This window comes from Arachis hypogaea, chromosome 20 (assembly GCF_003086295.3).
Source record: "Arachis hypogaea cultivar Tifrunner chromosome 20, arahy.Tifrunner.gnm2.J5K5, whole genome shotgun sequence".
Classification (NCBI taxonomy): Eukaryota; Viridiplantae; Streptophyta; class Magnoliopsida; order Fabales; family Fabaceae; genus Arachis; species Arachis hypogaea.
The window spans coordinates 86,163,390-86,175,863 of NC_092055.1; the positions used below are offsets into that span (position 1 = coordinate 86,163,390).

General features: G+C 37.2%; 1 long non-coding RNA gene and 1 other non-coding gene across 2 annotated transcripts; one reads left to right on the forward strand and one right to left on the reverse strand.

Moving 5' to 3' along the window:
- The first annotated feature begins 2,009 nt into the window (after nt 1-2,009).
- Nucleotides 2,010-3,002, forward strand: LOC112786826 (uncharacterized). The gene is made up of 3 exons (XR_003194344.3): nt 2,010-2,522; nt 2,633-2,726; nt 2,867-3,002. It is a non-coding gene; the product is annotated as an uncharacterized lncRNA (long non-coding RNA).
- An 8,683-nt stretch (nt 3,003-11,685) lies between these two features.
- LOC112787189 (small nucleolar RNA R71) lies at nt 11,686-11,793 on the reverse strand. Its single transcript, XR_003194616.1, has one exon. It is a non-coding gene; the product is annotated as a small nucleolar RNA R71 (small nucleolar RNA).
- Between the last annotated feature and the right edge of the window lie 681 nt (nt 11,794-12,474).

Genomic DNA, 12,474 nt, shown 5'->3' on the forward strand with positions numbered 1-12,474 from the left:
AACAAAAAAGCATTTAATTTCAAAATTTTAAAACATATCTATAAGAATTTTTTTTATTATTTCAAATAAAAAATTGCGTATAAGCATTTATTTTTATTGCTTTAAATCAAAATTTGAAAATTCTATTATCGTTACATGAAAAAACTAAAATGAGCCCTATTATATATACTATATATGAGATTTGAGATTGAGAATTTTGAGATCTTGTTATATATTGATGCAAGACATAATCAATACCTATGCATATGAATAGATTTATATATATATATAAAATTAAATTTAATAAATAATGCTAACAAACTTGATTTATACATATAATCAAACTTTACAAATAACATTTCAAATTTATAATCATAACACACATATACAAATGTACACTTGCTATCATAGTTGTAAAAATCGAACCGGATCGACCGGTTCGAGCAAAAAACTAATAAACCGGATTCTAATTCAGTTCGGTTTACTCCTTGAACCGTTTAAGGAAGAAAACCGGTATGATCCAGTAAGAATCGGTGCAAACCGGTCTAACCAAACCGGTTTGCGTGAAAACTTTTTTAAAAATGTCTCCACTAGGTCTCGAACAAGCAACCTCCAAATTATTTTTTAAAATGTCTCCACCAGGTCTCGAACCAAGAACCTTGGAGCAAAAGCAACCTCCACTTGCCTCTCAACCATTGCACTTCTAATTATTATATTTGACAAATACTAATTATATAGTATACAAAAAATATCTAATTTAATTTAATTTTTGTTTTTTCTATTTTTCAAATTAATTATATTTTAATTACATACCATTATTAATATAAATATAAATTTCACTAAAAATTTATTAATTTACTTGATCTATTTTAATGCTAGTATTGTGATTAAGGTTATTTGTTTTGATATTAGTGTTAAAATCTATTGATATTATAATTAGATGATATTATAACTAATCTATTAAGAGTAATTGTTCGGTTGCTCGGGTACCGGACAGGTCAGAGTGAAGCTTCAGTTGGTGAGACGAAGAATCGCCTGGTTCCGGGTTACTGGGTTGGAGGTGGAGTAGCTGACGTTCCGAGCTATTCGTGTGGAGAAGGGGGTATCACCTGCAAAGACACTCCGATGTTCTAGTCAGTCAGGTGTGCAAGCGAAAAAGGTATAAAGTGACGTGTGTCGTACCTTGGGGGAGGGGTAGGACCCTCCCCATATATACTGTGTCAGAAGTGGATCCCGTAAGAACAGATCCACCTTCCTCGAACTTTCCTCTTACAGTTGTAGTGATGAGCTGCCAATGACGCGTGTCCGGGTCGGTGGTTGAGTGGCTCGTACCCGACCGTTCGAGTCGGGTGGTCTATGGGTCGGGTCGGCCCGCAATCTGTTTGGGTCAGGCCGTTACAGTAATCAAATTAGTTTTATTAATATTTAGAGTTAAGATAATTAATATTCTTGTGTAAATTTTTATAATTGGTTATTTGAAATTAAAACTCAACAATAAAAGTATTATATAATTTAATTTAAGAAATTTGTATTATGATTAAATTACGATTAATTTTATTAAATTGAGTTCTTAGAGATTAATTTATTAGGAATGATTAAATTAATTTTTATAAATACTTTGAGTTTAAGTTAATTAATGTGTATGTACAATTTTTATTATAATTAGTTATTTTATACAAATTGAAATTAAAATTTTGATAATAAAAAGATTATGAAAGATTATAGCATATAATTTGAATAATTGATATTCTCGAATTTAAACTGTATTTTATAAAATTTGATTAGTATATTTACTTTATGATTTAAATTAAAGATAATCATTTGAGTTCATTGATATATTAATAAATAAAATCTTACGTATTTTAAAAATAATTTTTATAATATTATATTTAATTTTTAAATTGTTATTTTATCTCAAATATCTTATAAAATTATTATATTACTGGTACATATTTTACCCTAACCTTAAAGTTTTCAAATAAAACCCTAATTCCATTAATCCCTAAATCAAAACAAGCAAAACATAAGCAGAAGGGGAAGAAAAGAAACAGGGAAACAGAGAGGGGGAAATGGGAAGAAGAGGAAGGAGAAGAGAGGGACGGGATGGAAGGGAAGGCGCCGGGAAGACCGTCGTCGCCGTCGCCGTCGCCCTCAGGTGAAGGTGGAGGAGTGATTGAGAGAGAGTCGGACGTGAGGAAGGAGAAGAGAGATTGAGAGAGGGAGACGGAGAGCTCGAGAGTCGAGGAAGGGGAGGAAGGCTGCTCCCGTCATCACCGCCGATTCCGCCTAGACCGCCGCCGTCGCCATTGAGGGAGTCACTGCCGCCGAATCCTAACCGTCGCTGCTGTCAGAAGAACGAACCTGGAAGGAGAAGGACGAGGTCCGTTCTCGCACCGTCCTGCTCCGCCGCCGCCGCTGCCATCGATTGTGGTCACACCGTTGCTGTTGCGCCCTGTTTTTGTTGATAGAGCCACTGTTGAGAGTCTGTCGTCAGAGAAGCATCGTCGGCGTTGCTGCTGCAAACTATTTCAGCTACTGCCCTGGTATTGCTCGGTCACCACAGCCTCCTTTGTCCTTGTCTCTGAATTCTGTACCATTCACGACCTATTTTGATTATTGTTATTCTTGCTTGCCGCTTCTGCCTCCGTCGAAGGGAGTGAGAACGCCGTCGAACAGAATGTGAGAAGGGAGAGGAGTTGTGTTCTTTAGCTGTCGCCGTCGTTGCCGAAACCAAGACAAATTTACCGGTAACTCTGCTGTATCCATTCTTGAATTTGCGCTACTTCCATTTTGTTCCTTAGTCTTTTTCTGTTCTGGTAAGGAAAACCCATGTCTCTGTTTAACACTCCTGCTCTGCCTTCTCTGTTTGCTGATGGAACTATCATAGGAGATAGTGTTGATGATAATAAAGAACTGTTAGAGTTGCTGCTGCTGCTGCTAGTTTGGTTCGAGTCTGTTGCTGCTACAAACTAAAACAAAAGAGGGGTTTGCTGCGCTTAATTATCGAATTTCGGCTAATCGTGGTAGGGGGTTTAATTTAAACGGTTTTAATTTAAGAATGCCGACAAAGTTTATTGGATAACTGCAAATAGGTATAATAGTTGTGAGTGATTGATTGATTATATGAATGTTGAATTGTGGCTGAGATTGTGATTGGAATGATTGAGATTTTGGTTGGAACTTTGATTGAATTCGTTGATTTTGTGAAATTGATCATGCGTGGTTTATGAATTGTTTGATGAGGGATTGTTGTGAATTCTGTATTTTGATGGATCAAATTGAAATTTTTGTTATTAAACTGGTTATATGATTATTGTAATGGACTTAGTTGGTGATTGATTGGAATTGGGTTTAGAGAATATTTGGAGGAATGAATCTTGAAATGTTGAATTGATTGTTGAGAATCTGAGTATTGAAATTAAATGGAAACTTTGGAAGTAAATCGGATATTCAACAGTAATCGAAATGATAAGAGAGTAAAAGCTAAGTAAACTAGGATGAAATTCGTTGTTGGAATTTAATTTTGAGAAGTTTGAATTAACTGGAGAATTAGTTGTGATTTTCAAAATTAAACTGAAAAATCTGATTTCCTGCATTATCTTTAAATGAAATCGGTAACTTTGAAATGCTATAACTAATTCCGTGATGATCAGAATTGCATGAGACCAAGTCTGGATTAAGCTTGGGTATATAAGGAGCTGGACTGGGGAATTTAAGACATTTTTGTTAAGTATATGATTTATGGTGAATTTTTGAGTTATGGTTGTGGAATCTGATTTTTACTGCAGAATTTTTAGAACAGCAGTAACTTGTTGGCTCTGCTGTGAGTGTTTCGAATTGAATTTTGAAATGGAACCAATTTTAAATGAAACTTTAGTCCTATTATTTTAATGCCGTAAAATTTCAGAACGGTTGGACTTGTAGTTTTAAAGATATGAATTTTTGAAAGATGATGCATTATGCAGTAAAAGCCAGATTCTGTTTCCTTAAATCAGTAACTTTGAGAGTTTATAACTTTGGATTCTGGATAGATATTGAGATCGAACCAATTGGAGGTGAAATTTAAGTATGTTTATCATATGTGATTTAAATTTCAGGGCTGTCAATGTTTTAATGAGTAAGTTATGGGATTTGGAAGAGGATATGTTCATTAACTTTTAAAACAGAATTCTGCAGAAAATTACTCAACTTCTAAGTTATATAACTCCTTCATTAAAAACGATATTGATCTGGAACTTATTGGAAAAGAAACCTGGATGAGTGAAGTCGAACCACATTAATTTTTAAGGTCGTTGAATTTAACTTGGATTTTATATTGAATTTTGAATATCACATGCTGCTGTTTTCTGATTTTAAGACACTGCAGAGCAGACACGGTTTTGCTTCTATTCCCGAAGTTAGAATAAGCAAAAAATTATGATTTTTCATTTAATAGAAATCTTAATCCGAGACGGTCGTATGGATATAAAGTTTGTGTAATTCCGAATTCATTTGATATTTTAAAAACAAAATTGAAATTAGGCTGCCAATGTTGTTTTGGTAACTACCCTGGGTATAGGTTTAAAAATTGATTTTTACACTATTATCAAGTATTTTGAGAATATATTGTTGTGGTACTTGCTGATAAAAGGTTGGTGAAATGTTGAGAAAGAGGAAACCCGTATGGGTGGCTAAGTTATATTTTTAGAGGAGGTTATGTTCGAATTTTTATAAAAGTATAAGGTTGTAATTAAAACGAATATTTAAGACTTGTTTAAAGACGATAATTTTGCTGATTCTTTTGAGAAAAGATTATTTGGTTTATGAGGTTGTTGGCAAGGGCGTGGAAAGAAGGTTAACATCCTCTATTGATTTAGTTGGTTGAACTTGCACAAATTACTACTGTAGAGTGATGTTATTGAACCTGTTTTCTGATGCAATCTCTTTTAATGGGAATCAATTGTTTGATTTTTGGTCAGTGTTAAATAGTCAATTATTGTACTCTCTTTTTTCAACGTCTCTTATCAATTATTTAGCTATTTGTTGGCTCATGCTATTTTCGACTCACCCTGTTCTCTTATGTTGAGAGGAGCTGAAAATGAATCCTGTTTGTGTTTCTTGGTAAAGTTTCTACTTTAATTTCTCATCTTGCTTTCTTCTATTTGATTCTGTCGTTTATCTTGATTAATTTTTTTTGCATGCAAACAAGAATCACATGATGTTGTGTAGTGTAGTGCAGTGCCTTTGATTTTGACTGCTGTTGGATTCTTTATAATTATAAAAATTCTTTTCTTTTATTTTTTGTTGAATTTCTTGCTACTTCTTTGGCGATCATCTTCTATAAATCCATTTATGGAATTTTTCATCATGGGTTAGTTTGGCTTATAGTTCTATGACCTCATGTATGGACACAAAATTTTTCATTTTTCTATTGATTCATGTTACTTTTCCGTAATCTGCAGAACTGATGAGGTAATCAACACTCAATTGATGGTTTCTTGGTAAATTCTCCAAAAATGGGTCAAGTATTTTTCTCCATATTTCAGCTAGAAACAAAGAGGTTGTTATGGCTTATTGGCATTACATTTGCAGTATGTAAATTAAATTATTAGTTTTATTATAGAATTGTAATTTTTTTAATTATAATTATAGCATGTAAAGAATTTATGTAAATCAATAAAAAAATCAATTCTTTTTATATTTTCTTATTTTCTCCCTTCAAAAGCGTGGCTATGTCTCCTATTGGCACGCTTTCGAAGTGTAGCTAACACTAACTCAATTGGCACGTTTCTAAAAAAGCGTGGTGAAAAGATATCGCTTTACTTTTTGTATATTTGGAATGCTTTAAAAGCATAGCAAAACTCAGTTTTTTTGGTAGTGCGAGATACTTATCGATTTGTTACTAGATTAAAAGGAATTTGCGATGACATTTTGCGATAGTATTACAACTAATTGACTACAGATTATTTCCTAGCAAATTAGCGACTATTTCATAACTTTACTTTCTCATTTCGAATAGCTTTGGTTTAGCGACAAAATTCCTACAAATTTGATTAAGAATTTTTAAAGATTAGCTATAAATTTGCTACAAAATGTGACAGATTTGCGATCATATTAGCGGACAACTTGCGACGAGTTAGGTTCGGAAAAATTCCTCTCGAATTAGCGTCAACTAGTCATTCCATTTTGTCTACGAAGTTAGCTTGCATTTAGCGATGAGTCCGCTGCAGTAGAGTTTGTCGCTAATTAGCGACTACCATTTAGTCTATTTCTTCTATGGAATTAGCTATTACTTTAGTGATGGATTTGTGACTATCTATTCGGTAGCAAAAAAACTTTCCGATGAATTAGCGACTGTTGTGTTTGCCTCACTGATTTGCGACTTGTAATCAGCGAGGAAAGCATTAGTAGCTAGGCGGTAGCTAATCCGTCACAAATTATATTTTGCGTCGGATTAGCGACGATTTTACGACTCTTTTTGTGGTAGCCAATCGGCCATATTCTTGTAGTGAATGTTAGCTTGACTAAACTAATCACCCACTAAAGTTGCTTGATCCATCAATCCCTGTGGGATCGACCTCACTCCCGTGAGTTTTATTACTTGATGCGACCCGGTGCACTTGCCGGTTAGATTTGGGTGTTTTGGAGAAATTTGTTTTTCCACAGAAATATCCCATCAGCGATCCAGTATTTGATCAATGAATGGAAGTGGGTAGTGATCCTTACAGGTAGCTTCGTTGAGACGCCTGTAATCAATGCAGACTCTCCAAGCATTCTGAACTCTAGTTGCTATGAGCTCTCCATGCTCATTCTTCACGGTAGTGACTCCGGACTTCTTGGGCACCACTTGTACTGGGCTTACCTATTCACTGTCTGAAATGGGATATATGATACCGGCTTCCAATAATCTGGTCACTTCCTTTTTGACAACTTCCAAGATGGTGGGATTCAATCTTCTCTGGGGTTGACGGACAGGTCTTGCTCCCTCTTCTAAAAATATTCTGTGCTCGCATACTTGAGGGTCGATTCCCACTATGTCTGCCAAACTCCACCCAATTGCTTTCTTATGCTTCCTCAGCACATCAAGTAATTGCTCTTCTTGTTGAGAAGTCAGTTCTCTTGCAATAATAACCGGAAGCTTCTGCTCATCCTCAAGGTAAGCATATTTGAGATGTGGAGGGAGAGGTTTCAATTCTAACTTTTGATCATGGGTAGGCTCTGGATTATCTGGGGCTTGCGAAAATGGCGAAGTGTCCTCATTGTCAGTTAAGAGGGTCCCCACACTTGGATCTTGTCCATTGTGCCTCTCTTCAAACTCTTCTTTTTGAACTTCAGCCACACTCTCGTCTATGACATCACACTGGAAGATAGAACGATCTTCTGGGGGGTTGTCAATGACTCCATTTAGATTGAAGATCACTATGCGGCCATCTATTTCAAAGGAGTATGTTCCTGAAAAAGCATCCAATTTGAATTTTGATGTCTTCAGGAATGGTCTTCCAAGTAGGATTGATGATGGCTTATCTGAATCATTATGGGGCATCTCCAAGATATAAAAATCAGTAGGAAATGTGAGCCCTTTAATGTTCACCAAAACATCTTCAGCAACTCCAGCCACTGTAATAATGCTTTTTTCTGCTAACACAAAACGAGCTGCCGACCTTTTTAAGGGAGGGAGCCTTAAAACATCATATATAGACAAAGGCATTATACTGACACATGCTCCTAAATCACACATGCAATCATAAATTACTACACCACCAATAGTACAACTAACTATGCAAGGACCTGGATCACTACATTTTTCAGGTAATCCTCCCATTAAAGCAGATATAGAACTACCTAAAGGAATAGTTTCTAATTCATTAATTTTGTCTTTATGGATACATAAGTCTTTTAGAAACTTTGCATATTTAGGTACCTGCTGAATAACATCAAAAAGGGGAACAGTTACCTCAACCTTTTTGAATATTTCTACCATTTTAGGATCAGGTTCCAGCTGCTTCCTGGGCTTCCTTGCAAGTTGTGGAAATGGAATGGGAGTAGTGTTTTCTGTGGTGCCTGTGCCTTTTGGTGCTTCTTCCTATGGTTGAGCTATCTCTTCTTCAGCCATGTCTTGTATATCCTCTATCTCTTCAACATCTTCGATTTCCACCACCTCTTTAGCTGAGGCGTATTCTGGTGAGCTTGGTTCCTCCTGATTCCTCTCCTGCAGTGTGGTTCCGGACCTCAGGGTGATGGCATTAATGCCTCCCTTCGGATTGGGTAATGGTTGAGAGGGGTTTCCAGTGGTGCTTGAAGGTTGGTTACTGGAATTTTGTGCTGAACCAAGTTGTGTCAATAAAGCTTATAGAGTAGAGTTGAAACCATTCAGACTGGCGTTAATATTGTTCACGATGGTATTTTCCATAGCCAGTTGTCTTTTCTCAAAAGCTTGTAATAAATCTTCATTAGAAGATACAGAAGAATGAGTAAACTGAGAGATTTGCTGTTGATTGTTCGGTGGTCCTTGGTTTTGCCTCAGGTGAGGTGCTCGGTAAGGTTGATTTTGCTGCCTGTTGTTGTTATTATTCCACCTCTGATTTCCCTGATTATCTCTGCCTCCCCTATTGTTGTTGTCCCTCTAATTCTGGTTTGAATTGTCCTGCCATCCATGGTTATTATTTCCACTTTGATTGTACCCTTGGTTGGGGCGGTCATAGAAGTTGTGAGTGGATGCCACCATGTTGTCTTCTTGTTGGAACTGCGGGCATTCATCAGTGTAGTGGCTGTAATCAGCACAAATTCCGCAAATCCTTTGTGGAACTAGTTGTTGGTTTTGCTGCGGTTGAGTTTGCTGAGCTTGTTGATTCAACTGCATTTGCTTCAGCAGGTTGGTCATCTCACAGATGCTTCGATTTAGAGTGGCAGTTTCTATGCCAGAAGATACTTCTGCAACGGCTTTTGAACGACCTTGCTTCTGTCTGTGGTTCCGAGTAGATTCAGCTAAATCACTGATCAATTGCCAAGCTTCATCAGTGGTCTTGTACTTCTTCATAGACCCATTGCTGGCACTTTCCAATGTGGTCTTATCTTGGGGCCTCATACCTTGTGTGATATAGCTGAGTAGCACGATCTTGTCAATCATGTGGTAGGGGCATGCTTCCAGAAGATTATTGAAGCGCTCCCAGTATTCAAAGAGAGTCTCATTGTCATCCTGAACAATTGTAGAGATATCCTTCCTCAGTTTATCAGTAACTTCAGATGGAAAGAATTTCTCCAGAAACTCCTTTCTGAGTGTATCCCAGTTGGATACATTTGCTAGAGGTTGAGTATAGTACCACTCTCTTGCTTTTCCCTCAAGAGAGGACGGAAAAACTTTCAGCAGAATTGAAGCTTCATCAGTGCCATCATGCCTGACAGTAGAACAGGCTGCCTGGAAATCTCTCAAGTGCTTGATAGGCTCTTGAGCAGGTAGGCCATGAAACTTGGGCATCAAATTCAGCAGTGCGGTCTTTATTTCAAAATCGGTAGCTACCGCTGGATGATGCACTTGAAACGATTGCATTGTAAAATCAGGAGCTCCTTCCTCCTGAATGGTAACTCTTCTAGCTGCCATGTTTTCTGCGCGTAAAACAACCGAATCAGTAGAACGGGGGCTGGTTTCTTCCTCAAATTAACTTTCAGATCCGCCTTTAGAGCGGGCTAACCTACGCTGTTCTCGCCTTATTCGTGAAATTGTTCCTTCAATTTAAGGATCGAATATTAGCAAGCGCGGATCAGGAAGTGAACGTGTCATTTGACGGAAGAAACATGCAGCTCATAGTAGCAAAATTAAATAAAATGCAAATAAATAAATTCTAATTAATAAAATTAGCACTCTATTGCAACTCCCCAGCAACGGCGCCAAAAATTGATGGCTTTTCATATGTACTCGAGAGCATGTGTTAATGTCATCTACATTTTACTGTGCATCATTCACCCTCTTTTCCGTTTCCTTCCTTGCTGTATCTCTCTTTGCATTTAATTTTCTTTCTCTTCCCTTCTTTTAGGATGGCCACCAAGAAAGGAAAGGAGAAAGCAACTTCCAGACCACCAACAAGAAGGGGAACTAAAAAAGCATTAGTGGCAGAGCCTTCTTCAACCGCAGTCAAGCCCTCAACAAAACGAGTCAATGATTTAGATTTAATATGCAGAAACAACACACATATTCATTCAGTAGTTTTAGATCTAGTTTTTTCACTCTCTTAGGTTTTTCTCTCTAGTTTTTAGGATTTTAATTTTCAATTGATCTTAGCATTGGAACATTGAGAAGAGTTATTTCCTCATCAAGACTTCATCATTCTAGTTTGTTCTCTTAACTTGGTTTTATTCTTCCATGTTCTTTGTTATGTTCAATTTTGTCATTCAGATACTTTTATGATTAATTAATGCAAGGATTATTTCTCTTTAATTCAATTTCAATTCCAATAATCATGTCTTCTTTTAATTCCCTTTTATGTGTCATGGATTCTTTATTTACAATGCGTGAGTAGTTTCATTACTTGATAGGGAGTTGATTAAAAGGAACTCTTGAGTTGGAAGGATCGAAGGAGAAATTTATAGTTGGGTTAAATGTTGGATTGCTATCCTGTCACCAACACCAATCCCTTTGAACTAAGTGGGTTGTAACTCGTGAATAGATTTGGCAGTCCAACTTGTTTGACTTTCCCTTACCTAGTAAAGGATAACCAAACAGAGTAACCGTTAATTATAAATTAATCTTAAAAAAATCACTCCATCAATGATTGAGATTCTAACTGATCAATTCCCAGTCAAGGCTTTTATTTATATTATTTAAAATTCCTCAATTTAAATTCCAATTTACTTAGCTCAACTTCTTGGAACATCTGATTAATAAAACAGCACACTTTTCTGCAACTCGTTGGGAGACGACCTGGGACTTAAAACTCCCAGTAATTTTAATTTAAACTCTCTGTGACATATTTCTAAATTGATAGGCAGATTTTCGGTGAGTTAAGAACTATACTCGCAACGTAACCATTTTAATAAATTTTTAATTCACCAGCTTCTGCTTCCCATCAATTTTTGGCGCCGTTGCCGGGGAGTTGCAATAGAGTGCTAATTTTATTAATTAGAATTTATTTATTTGCCATTTATTTAATTTTGCTACTATGAGCTGCATGTTTCTTCCATCGAATGACACGTTCACTTCCTGATCCGCGCTTGCTAATATTCGATCCTGAAATTGAAAGAACAATTTCACGAATAAGGCGAGAACAGCGTAGGTTAGCCCGCTCTGAAGGCGGATCTGAAAGTGAATTTGAGGAAGAAACCAGCCCCCGTTCTACTGATTTGGTTGTTTTACGCACAGAAAACATGGCAGCTAGAAGAGTTACCATTCAGGAGGAAGGAGCTCCTGACTTTACAATGCAACCGTTTCAAGCGCATCATCCAGCGGTAGCTACCGATTTTGAAATAAAGACCGCACGGCTGAATTTGATGCCCAAGTTTCATGGCCTACCTGCTCAAGAGCCTATCAAGCACTTGAGAGATTTCCAGGCAGCCTGTTCTACTGTCAGGCGTGATGGCACTGATGAAACTTTAATTCTGCTGAAAGCTTTTCCGTTCTCTCTTGAGGGAAAAGCAAGAGAGTGGTACTACACTCAACCTCTAGCAAATGTATCCAACTGGGATACACTCAAAAAGTAGTTTCTGGAGAAATTCTTTCCATCTAAAGTTACTGATAAACTAAGGAAGGATATTTCTACAATTGTTCAGGATGACAATGAGACTCTCTTTGAATACTGGGAGCGCTTCAATAATCTTCTGGAAGCATGCCCCCACCACATGATTGACAAGATCGTGCTACTCAGCTATATCACACAAGGTATGAGGCCCCAAGATAAGACCACATTGGAAAGTGCCAGCAATGGGTCTATGAAGAAGTACAAGACCACTGATGAAGCTTGGCAATTGATCAGTGATTTAGCTGAATCTACTCGGAACCACAGACAGAAGCAAGGTCATTCAAAAGCCGTTGCAGAAGTATCTTCTGGCATAGAGACTGCTGCTCTAAATCGAAGCATCTGTGAGAAGACCAACCTGCTGAAGCAAATGCAGTTGAATCAACAAGCTCAGTAAACTCAATCGCAGCAAAACCAACAACTAGTTCCACAAAGAATTTGCGGAATTTGTGCTGATTACAGCCACTACACTGATGAATGCCCGCAGCTCCAACAAGAGGACAACATGGTGGCATCCACTCACAACTTCTATGACCGCCCCAACCAAGGGTACAATCAAAGTGGAAATAATAACCATGGATGGCAGGACAATTCAAACCAGAATTGGAGGGACAACAATAATAGTGGAGGCAGAGATAATCAGGGAAATCAGAGGTGGAATAATAACAACAACAGGCAGCAAAATCAACCTTACCGAGCACCTCACCGGAGGCAAAACCAAGGACCACCGAACAATCAGCAGCAAACCTCTTAGTTTACTCATTCTTCTGTATCTTCTAATGAAGATTTA